Here is an 11,492-nt window from a genome sequence, read left to right as displayed (position 1 = left end):
ATATTTAAACTTGCCATAATACTTTTTTATTTTTCTTTTCATAAAATATAGTATCATGGATTTTTTGTTCATATTTTTGTGAGAATGTTATATACAGGAAATGTGAATAATTATTATCCACAAAATCCATTTAAAAGTATCCAAGTTCCCTCAAGTCCATTCCAGTGAGCTATACAAATACCCTTTTTAATGTTTATCAGGATGGGACAAAGATTAGGAAGCATGACTAATTTACCTATTTCAATTACTAATTTATCCTATTCTAGTCTCTTGGTATTCTGAGATCACATCAGCTCCCATCCCTCTCAGCTTTGAACTGACCCACATGTGACTGGAGTGACCACTGCTCTCCTGAAAAGGTCAGTGGTGCTACATTTACAGCTCCTGTCTCCTCACTGTCAGGTCTGATAGGAGGTGGAGAAGGAACTAGTGGTGACATTAAAACAGGAAGCCTTAGAAACAAATCCACTCAAACTCAGGTGTGCTGGAGGTCTGAGGACCTTCAGGAAATCCTACCCTCACTGAGTTGTTTTCAAATGTTGAAGTCCTTTTGAAATTGATTGCTCGCATAATAATTCTTCTTATGTAAAATCCCTGGGAGAAATAACCACTGCCATCAGATTGAATTTGCTCTCTAAGTCAAAAATATGAAGTCAACTTTCTTAAAAACTTCTCCGTGGCTCCCCATTTCTATAAGATAAAACTCTAAACTCTTTAGAATAGCATTCTACCCTATGTACTCCCTCCCTCCCCACCCCTTCAGCAACTTCTAAGTAAGAGGAAAGATCAAAAAGAAGACTTGGAGAACAACCAAGAAATAGAGGGGAGTACCCTCATCCCCCTGTGTTTGATCAACATGGTCACATAATGTTGTTCACCTTCACTCATACAAGGGTGGAACTTGAAAAATGCCTTCACCATGGAGTGTGTAATTTGGCTTGTGTTATGTAGGCTTGAATCAGGGCCAGGCCCTCACAGTTATTATGGGAAAGCTGGTTTCGAAGTCACTTCTGTCTTAGAGAACATTAATCATCAGTACTCTAGTGGGAGGTATTAACAGGAACACATTGCTAGATTTAAAGTGGAATAGATGATGGGAAGAACCATACCAGGTGAGCCCAGAAGCATAAGGCGATGAATTAGAAGGTTGTAAGAGATAGGGCTGAGAAAGTAAAAAGAGCCTTGAGGAGAGGTTTGCTTAGGAATAATGTGGAGGTTGTCAGCTGAATTGATGCCAATGATCAACTTTTGTGTAAATGTTACATGCAGTCTCAGCACCCAATCATTGCAGAAAGAGCACACCGTATGGTACCCTATAATGCACCATTATGACTATTTAAAAAGCAAAAACAGAGCCGTGCCTGGTGCATGGCCCTGTAGTGGGCTCCACAGGTGACTAATACAATGGGATCCCATCTTCTTCAAGCTTAGGTTCTAAAGTCAGCCATCAGCACGTAAGGCAAAAATCACAGTTGAAACTATTCTTGAAAATCCCTTAGGAAGGTAATATATTAGAGACAATAGACTTTCTCTCGGTGAGTCCAGCACAGTTTTTCCCCTGGCACTGGAACTGGTGATGGAATTCAGTGGAGGAGTTACATAATTGATTTGGAATTCTGCACAGGATATTTATCTTTTCCCCAATTATGAATTTATTCAATCATTTATATCAGTTTAGATTCATATAGGTAGGGTTTGTTCAGTTTAGATTTAGTAGGTAAAGTTTTCAACTTTTACCGACTACTTTTTTATATTTTGGGTTATAATGCAATGTTACTTTATTTTGTTGCTCAAATTGCTCCAGCTTTGGCCACTAGGAGCTTTTAGTTGGCTCCTGTGCCCTTTGACCAATCAATGTCAGTTTTTCCTTTTTCACACTCCCTTATTTCCTGGCACTACAAGATGCTCCAGGCTCATCTTGTGTATTTCCTGACCCAGTCCTAGAATTAGCTGTTTCTCCAAGGATCCCTGGTTCCTTTTATTTGAATAATTGCATTAAAAACCCACACTTGGGCCCTAAGTGTGCCTGTTGGTTGCCACTAGAGTATTAATTCGTTTAGGCTCTGTCAGATGACAGACCAAATAAATATATATGCATATGCTTAACCTGTGTACAGACACATAACTACAAATATTTCTCTATATATAACCAGCTGAATCTATATTAAGTTAAACAGTATGTCTCCAATTCTAATCCCTTGCCACATGGATCATTCTAGTTTCCTTATTATCTGTAAATTCCCACTCCGACAGTGAGAAACCTGGCTCCCATCACCCACCATCCATTTATTTAATTGTTCAATTTCAGTGTACTTGTAGAGCTGTCTCAAAATGTTAACCCTAACCCTCATGGGGAATCACTTTATCAACTAGAGTACCATGCCTTTTTCAGTTCCCTTGCTTTTAGTCTTAAGAGTCCATGAATCCAAAGTTACTAAGTCAGCACCTGTTCCCCAACTCCAGGCAGTGAGGTTGTTTCATACATTTATATATGAAATCTAGCCACAATACAGGTAGTGGTTAGATTTTCTCATCACAACATGCATTAATTCCTGGGATCTTCAAGAGTATTTTTTACTCACTTATATAAACACTATGAAATTGACGTAAATCCACTTTCCCCACACCCAATTTTAATGATAATATTGTTTTCAACCTTTACCTTTTAAGTTTTAAATACAGATCACTGTGCTTCATTTATCAACTTAAATGATACTTTTGACTGCCAGCTCTAAATATGGAAGAAATCAACGTACTTACCCTACTTTCCACCTTCTCTCTCTTTCTCAATTTTTGTTAGTTATATCATTTTCACTGCCTGAATTTATATTATTTATATTATATTCTATAACCATAATTCCCACATTCATTTTCAACGTAGTCCCACATTTGGATTTCATGGTCACTATCAGTTTTTTCAGTGTTGTTTCTCAATCATCTATTGACAACTTCAAAAAAAAGGTTATAGGCTCTCTGCTTCTCCTGTTCTACAGACAGCTATGTCTTCCTGCACAGGGCCAGACTCAACCCTGAGACATGATGGTAAAGGTTGGAGTGAACAGATTTGGCCATATCGAATACCTGGTCACTAGGGCTGCTTTTTACTCTGGCAAAATAGATATTGTCACCTTCAATGATCCTTTCATTGACCTCAACTGTACAGTCTTCACGTTCCAGTATGACTTTACTCACAGCAAGTTCAAAGACACAGTCAAGGCTGAGAATGGGAAGTTTGTCATCAGTGGAAAGCCAACGTCCACCTTCCAGGAGTGAGATCCCACCAACATCAAATGGGGTGATGCTGGTGCTGAATATGCTATGGAGTTCACTGGTCTCTTCACTACATAGAGAATGCTGAGGCTCTCTTGAAGGGTGGGGCCAAGAGGTTCATTATCTTTGCCCCTTCTGTGGATATTCCCATAGTTATGATGGGTATGGGCCATGACAGGTATGATAACTCCATGAAGATTATCACCAATGCCCCCTGCACCACAAGCTGCTTGGCCACCCTGGCCCAGGTTATCCTGACAACTTTGGCATCATGGACTAATTCATGACCACAGTCCATGCCATCATTGCCACCCAGAAGTCCGTGAATGGCCACTCTGGGAAGCTGTGGTGTGAAGGCCAACGGGCTGCCTAGAACATCATCCCTGCTTCTGCTGGCACTGCCAAGGCTGTGGGCAAGGTGATCCCTGAGCTCAATGGAAGCTCACTGGCATGGCCTTCCATGGCCCCACCCCCCATGTATCAGTTGTGGATCTGACCTGCTGCCTGGAGAATGCTGCCAAATACAATGACATCAAGAAAGTAGAGAAGCAGGCATCAGAGGGCGCCCTCAAGGACATCTGGGGTTATTCCAAGAATGAGGTTGTCTCCTGTGACTTTAGCAATGACACACACTCCTCCACCTTTCATGCCAGGACTGGCATTGCCCTCAATGACAACTTTGTCAAGCTCATTTCCTGGTATGACAATGAATTTGGCTACAGCAACAGGGTGGTGGGACTTATGGTCAACATGGCCTCCAAGGAATAAGAGCCCCCTGGACTCTTATCTCTAGTGACAGAAAGAGAGGCACTTGGCTGCTGGGGAGTCCTTGCCCCAAATTGATCCCCCAACACACTTGGAATCTCCTCACCTACAGTCTCCATCCTAAACCCCCTGAAGTGGGGAGCGCTTAGGGAGCTCTACTTTGTCATGCACCATCAAAAAATGTCCTGTACCCTCCAAAAAAGGGGGTTATAAAAACTGTATTTCTTGATATTTTTTAATTTTATTTTATTTTATTTTATCTATTTTTAGAGTGGGAAAGGGAGGGAGAAAGAAAGGGAGGGAACCATCGATTGGTTGCTTTTGCATGCCGCCAACTGTCCCGCAACCCAGGCATGTGCCCTGACCAGAGATCAAACTGGTGACATTTTGGTTTGCAGTGTAATGCCCAGCCCACAAGCCACACTAGTCAGGGCTGTATTTCCTGAATTCTTGAACACTCAAAAATATTTTTTGACTTCTGGCCAAGATGGAGGTGTAGGTGGAAATACTGTGCCTCCTCACAAAACCAAATTTAAGGACAAAAAAGATTTAGAAACAAAAACACAATCAGAACAGACAGAAAATTGAACTATACATAAGTCCAACAACAAACCATTCATTCAGACTGGTAAGAGGGGCAGAGTCAGCTGCCAGTGGAAAGGGGCGGTGGCAGGAAAAAGCGGTTGTTAGCAGACCAGGGCGCACAGGGGGCATGGGGCTAGCAGACCCCAGGTGTGGAACTGAAATGATCAGACCCACTGAGGCACGCAAGGCAGTTGGCTGACCATGTACAAACATTCGCACACAGATAAACCAGGCAAAAATGGGCAGTGAGACAGATTGCACAACCCAGGGCCCCAGCAACAGGAATTAAAGCCTAAAAGCACCAACTGAAAAAACTTGCAGGGATTGAGGTGCCAGGAGAGACTCCCAACCTCACAGGAGAGTTAATTGGAGAGACCCACAGGGTCCTAGAACATACACAAGCCCACCCACCCGGAACCAGCACCAGAAGGGCACAATTTGCTTGTGGGAAGTGGCAGAGGGAATTGAAATTCGAGAGAGAGTGAAACAAGCGCCATTGTTCCCTCTTTGACCTTGCCCCTGCCTACAGTGTCATAACCCAGCCATTGGGTTGCCCCGCCCTGGTGAATATCCAAGGCTCCGCCCCTCATACATAACAGGCATGACCAGGCCAAAAAATTATGGCTCAAACAGAAGAACAAATCAAAGCCCCACAACCAATACTTTTAAGTAACCAAGAGACAGCCAACCTACCAGATGCATAGTTCAAAACACTGGTGATCAGGATGCTCAAAGAACTGGTTGCTTTTGGTTGCAAATTAGATGAAAAATGAAGGCTACACTAAGTGAAATAAAGGAAAAATGCACAAGGAGCCAATAGTGATGGAAAGGAAACTGGGACTCAAATCAAGGGAGTGGGCCAGAGGGAAGAAAGAAAGAACCAAACAGAAAAGAATGAAGAAACAAGAATTCAAAAACATGAGGAGAGGCTTAGAAACCTCCAGGACATCTTTAAATGTTCCAACATCCAAATTATAGGGTTAGCAGAAGAGGAAAAGGAAGAGCAACAAGTGGAAAACTTATTTGAACAAATAATAAAGGAGAACTCCCCCAATCTGACAAAGCAAATAGACTTTCAGGAAGTCCAGAAAGCTCAAAGAGTCCCAGAGAAGGTGGGCACACCAAAGCACATCATAATTATATTAGCCAAGATTAAAATGAAAGAGAGAATTCTAGAAGCAGCAAGATATAAGGGGACAGTCACCTACAAAGGAGTTCCCATCAGACTGTCAGCTGATTTCTCAAAAGACACCTTATAGGCAAGAAGGGGAAAGAAGTATTCCAAGTCATGAAATCCAAAGACCTGCATCCAAGATTGATCTATCCAGCAAAGCTTTCATACAGAATGGAAGGGCAGATAAAGTGTTTCTCAGATAAGGTCAAGTTCAAGGAGTTCATCATCACCAATTCTTTATTATATGAAATGTTAAAGGGACTTATCTAAGAAAAAGAAGATAAAAAATATGAACAGTGAAAGGACAGCAAACTCACAGTTATTAACAACCACACCTAAAACAAAAGCAAACTAAGAGGACGGCTAGATCAGAAGTGGAGCCACAGAAACAGAGATCACATGGAGGGTTAGCAACAGGGGAGTGGGTGGAGGAGAAGTGGGGAGAAGGTACAGAGAATGAGTAGCATAGACGACGGGGAAAAAATAGACAGGTGGAGGGCAAGAGTAGTGTAGAAAATGTAGAAGCTAAAGAACTTATGACACATGGACATGAACTAATGTGGGGGGAGGGGTGTGCAGAGTGGAGGGAAATGAAGGGGGAAACAGGACAACTGTAATGGCATAATCAATAAAATATATTTAAATATATTAATTAATTAATGTATATGTGTTGGTACAGATAAATATATGTGCTGGCTTTGTACCAAAAGCACAGTTGGGCTGGGTATAAAATTTTGCTCATACTTTCTTTCCATTAAATTTGTGTAGACTTTGCTCTTCTATTGTGAAATATTAAATAGCTGTGGAGACTTGAGGGCAGCCTAATTTTCCCTTTCAGTTACTTAATTATTTTGCATGCTTTCATTAAGTATACTTTCTTTATCTTTTAAATCCAATAATTACTAGAATATGTTTTTGAGTCAATTTTTATTGGACATGATGCACCCATTTATTTTCTTTTTTTTTATTTTAAGTAAATTTATTTATTTTTTTTAATTGTTTATGCTGTTACAGTTGTTCTATTCCCCCCTTCATTCCCCTCCACCCTGCCCCCCCAACCCCACCATTACCCCCCTTTAGCTTATGTCCATGTGTCTCAAGTCCTTTAGGTTCTATATTTCCCATACTATTCTTGCCCCCCCCATCTATTTTCTATCTACTGTCTATGCATCTCCCCCCATCTCCTCCTCCCACTCCCCTGTTGCTAACCCTCCTTGAGATCTTCATTTCTATGTTTCCACTCCTGATCTAGCTGTCCTTTTAGTTTGCTTTCGTTTTAGGTGTGGTTCTTAATAACTGTGACTTTGCTGTCCTTTCACTGTTCATGTTTCTTTAACTTCTTTTTCTTAGATAAGTCCCTTTAACATTTCATATAATAAGGGCTTGGTGATGATGAACTCCTTGAATTTGGTCTTATCTGAGAAGCACCTTATCTGTCCTTCCATTCTAAATGAAAGTTTTGCTGGGTAGAGCAATCTTGGTTGTAGGTCTTTAGATTTCATGACTTGGAATATTTCTTTCCAGCCCCTTCTTGCCTGTAAGGTCTCTTTTGAGAAATCTGCTGACAGCCTGATGGGGACTCCTTTGTAGGTGATTGTCCCCTTAGCTCTTGCTGCTTCCAGGATTCTCTCCTTCGTTTTAATTTTGGCTAATGTAATTATGATATGCCTTGGTGTGTTTCTTCTTGAGTCCAACTTTTTTGGTACTCTCTGGGCTTCTTGGATTTCTTGGAAGTCTGTTTCCTTTGCCAGATTGGGGAAATTTTCTTTTATTATTTGTTCAAATAGTTTTTCCACTGGTGGTTGTGTCTTTCCCCCCTTCTGGTACCCCTATAATTCGGATATTGGAGCGTTTATAGATGTCCTGGAGGTTCCTAAGCTTCTCCTCATTTTTCTGAATTCTTATATCTTCATTCCTTTCTGATTGATCATTTTTTTCTTCCTTCTGGTTCACTCCATTGATTTCAGTCCCAGTTTTTTTTTCATCTCTATGGGTTTCCTGTGGAATTCCATTCATTTCCCTTAATTTAGCCTTCATATGTTTCTCTAATTTGTGGCTATAGTCCACCAGATCTGTGAGGAAGCTGATGACTAGTGTTTTAAACTGTGCGTCTGAGAGATTTGCTATTTCTTCGTCACTTAGATTTATCTCCGGGGCTTTGAGGTCCCCCTGCGACATTTTTGGTCTGTTCTGGCCCTTTAAGTGAGAGAAGCGGCGCCTTGGAGTCCCAGGTCGCTGGGTTGTGATGCTGTATGTGGGGGTGTGGTCAGAGCGGGTAAATGGCGCCGCCGCCGCCGCTGTCGGTCCGACCGCTCACTCGACCGCTCACTCCCTCACCCGCGCGCAACCGGGCAACCACAGTCAACTCGCTGCCACCGCTTCCCCACTGACTCCTCCGTAGTCGCTCACCCGGTGGGCCGCTCGGTCGCTCACTAGGTCCAATCCTGGGTTTGGAACCCGTGCGACTGGATTCCGCGCCTGGGTCGATCGAGCTCTCCTTTGTAACTCCTCACCCGACGCCGGTTTCGCCCCTTACCGGTCGGGCCGAAGAATTTGTTGTTAGCGGACTTCCGAAAAGTTCAGTTTTCCATGTTCTGGTTGTGTTTTGTGATGCTAATATTTAGTTGTCCCTAAACTTGGTTGTGTGAGGAGGCAAGGCACATCTACCTAAACCTCCATCTTGGCGGAAGTCCCCCCATTTATTTTCTATATTCGTACTTCCTTTATTTCCAAAACACTTCTTAAATTAAATATGTAAATATATTTTTTTGTTCTGTTACTTTAATTTTTTTAGAGACACCAATTATTTGTATACAAGATTTTTTTTCTGCCTGATTTTCATATCTATTGTTTTTTTTCTAATTCTTTTAAACTCTGACTATTTCAATTATGTTTCGTCTACTTTTTAAACTCTATTCCCTAGGTCTCTTACTTTGTTATCAGCAGTGTCTATTCTACACTCAGAGTAGTACTTAGAGTGTATACTCTTACAAATTTCATTTGCTGTTAACTTCTGAGATGCTCTTTTGAAATTTTACTTCTTTTCTCAACCCTACTACCTCATATTTTATCTTTTAAAAAGAGATTGTATTTATTTATTTATTTATTTTAGAGAGAGGAGAAGTGAGAGAAATATCAATCGGTTGCTTCTTGCATGCCCCCAACTGGAGACCTGGCTTGTAACACAGGCCTGTGCCCTGACCAGGAATCAAACTAGCAACCTTTCACTTTGTGGGCTGATGCTCAACCAACTGAGCTATGCTGGTCAGGGCTTCATATTTTATCTTTATATTGGGGTAAATAATAGTGACATTAAATACATTCACAACAGTTTGCAACCATTGTCCCTACCTATTTCTAGAACATTTTCATCTTCTCAATCAGAATCTCTGAACCATTAAATAATAATACACCAAACTCCACCCCCCAACCAAAGCCCTGATAACTTGTATTATACTTTCTCTACATATAAATTTGCTTACTCTAGGAACCTCATGTAAGTAGAGTTATACAACATCTGACTTGTTTATTTTTATTTTAATTTTTGATTTTAGAAAGAGGGGAAGGGAGGAAGAAAGAAAGAGAAATATCAATGTGAAAGAGAAACCTTGATCGCTTGTCTTCCATATATGCCCTACCAGGGACTGAACCTGCAACTCAGGCATGTGTCTTGACCAGGAATTGAACTGGCTGCCTTTCAGTTTGCAGGACAATGTCCAACACTGGCTGGGGAAACATTTGACTTTTTACATCTGACTTTTTTCATGTAACCTAATGTTTTCAAGATATATCCATAATATCATATATATCAGAACTTGTTCCCTTTTAAGATTGAATAATATTCTATTGTATATATATATCACATTTTGTTTATTCATTCATCTGTCAATATATATTTAGATTGTTTCCACTTCTGGATATTGTTAATAATGCTTCTAAGAACACTGTTGTGCATGTATTTATTTGGCTCCCTGCTTTTAATTTTTTGGGTATATACCTAGAAATGGTATTGCTGGATTACATAGTAATTCTATATTTCATTTTTTGAAGAACCACCATGTATATTGTTTTCCATTGTGGCTACACCATTTCACATACCTACCAACAATTCATGAGGGCTGTACGACAGTTCCAATTTCCACACATCCTTGTCAGTGTTAATTATTTTCTTTTCTTTATTCAAAACAGCCATTCTAATGGGTTTGAAGTGGTATTTCATTGTGGTTTTGAACTAGTGATATTGGCCACTATTTTATGATGCATAAAAGTTTTTAATTTTGTTGACATCTAATTTATCTACTTTTTCTCTGTCTTTTTTGATGTCACATTTAAGAGATCATTGTCAAATCCACGATCATGAAGGTTCTCCCCTATGTTTTTTTTCCTAAGAATCTTTAGTTTTAGTTCTTACACTTAGGTCTTTAATTCATTTTGACTTAGTTTTTATAAATGTATAAGATAATGTTACAACTCCAATCTTTTGCACATGAGTATCCATTTTTTAGCAGCATTCGTTGAAAAGACTTTTCTTTTTCCCAATTTTCTCAGCACCATTTTTTGTGAACTTGACACTCTTGTTGGAAATCATTGATCCAAGATGTGATCGGTTACTTCTGTGTTCTCTATTCTATTTCATTTGTCTATATGTCTGTCCTTATGCCTGAGGAAGAACCACACTACTTTGATTACTATAGGTTTATAATAGGTTTTGAAATCAGAGCATTTGATTCCTCCAACTTTGTTTTTCTTCTTCAAGACTGTTCTGGCTATTCTGGGTCCCTTGAGATTGCATATAAATGTTTAGAGTGGTTTTACTGTTTCTACAAAGAATGCCACTTGGATTTTTGATAGGGATTATCTAGAATCTGCAGACCACTTTGGGTATATCATCACCTTGACAATTCATGAACATAAGATGTTCTTCCACTTATTTATGTCTTCTATAAATTTTCGGCAATGTTTTGAGTTCCCAGTCTCTACCTTTATTAAATTTATTCCTAAGCATTTTGTTATTTTTGATACTATTCTAAGTAGAATTTTTTCTTAATTTCTTTCTTTAATTGTTCATTGTTCATGTAAAGAAATTCAACTGACTTGCACATTGATCTTGTATTCTGCAACTTTACTGAATTTATTATTTCTGTTTTACTGTATGTGGAATCTTTAGGGGGTTCTACATATAAAATCATGTTATCTGTGAATAGATATAATTTTATTTCTTCTTTTCCAATCTGGAAGCCTAGTCTTTTTCTTGCCTAATTGCTCTGTCTTAAAACTTCAGTACTATGTTGAGTAGAAGTGGCAAAAATGGGCATTCTTGTCTTGTTCTGGATCATAGAGAAAAATGTTTCAGACTTTCACCATTGAGCATGATGTTAGCTATGGGTTTTTTATATACGGGCTTTATTGTGATAAAGAAGTTCCTTTTGTATATAATTTATTAATTTTTTAACCCCAAGGATATGTTTATTGATCTTAGAGAGAGAAGAAGGGAAACAGAGAGAGGGGAGAGAGAGAGAGTAAGAAACATCCATATGAGAGGGAAACATCAATCAGTTGCCTCCTGTATACACCCCAACCAGGGATGGAACCCAAAAGCTAGGTATATGCCCTGATCAAGGATCAAACCCACAACCCATTGGTGTACAGGATGTTGCTCCACCAGCTGAGTCACCAGGCCACAGCTTATTCATCTTTT

The 11,492-nt window shown here is 39.8% G+C and overlaps 1 pseudogene; it reads left to right on the top strand.

The window, feature by feature from the left end:
- Positions 1 to 3,039: 3,039 nt before the first annotated feature.
- Positions 3,040 to 4,038, top strand: LOC119038521 (glyceraldehyde-3-phosphate dehydrogenase-like; annotated as a pseudogene).
- Positions 4,039 to 11,492: the final 7,454 nt, after the last annotated feature.

The sequence above is a fragment of the Artibeus jamaicensis genome, unplaced genomic scaffold (assembly GCF_021234435.1).
Source record: "Artibeus jamaicensis isolate MK-2021 breed Jamaican fruit bat unplaced genomic scaffold, CSHL_Jam_final contig_65, whole genome shotgun sequence".
NCBI classification, from domain to species: Eukaryota; Metazoa; Chordata; class Mammalia; order Chiroptera; family Phyllostomidae; genus Artibeus; species Artibeus jamaicensis.
This window is presented reverse-complemented; position numbering and strand designations above follow the sequence as displayed.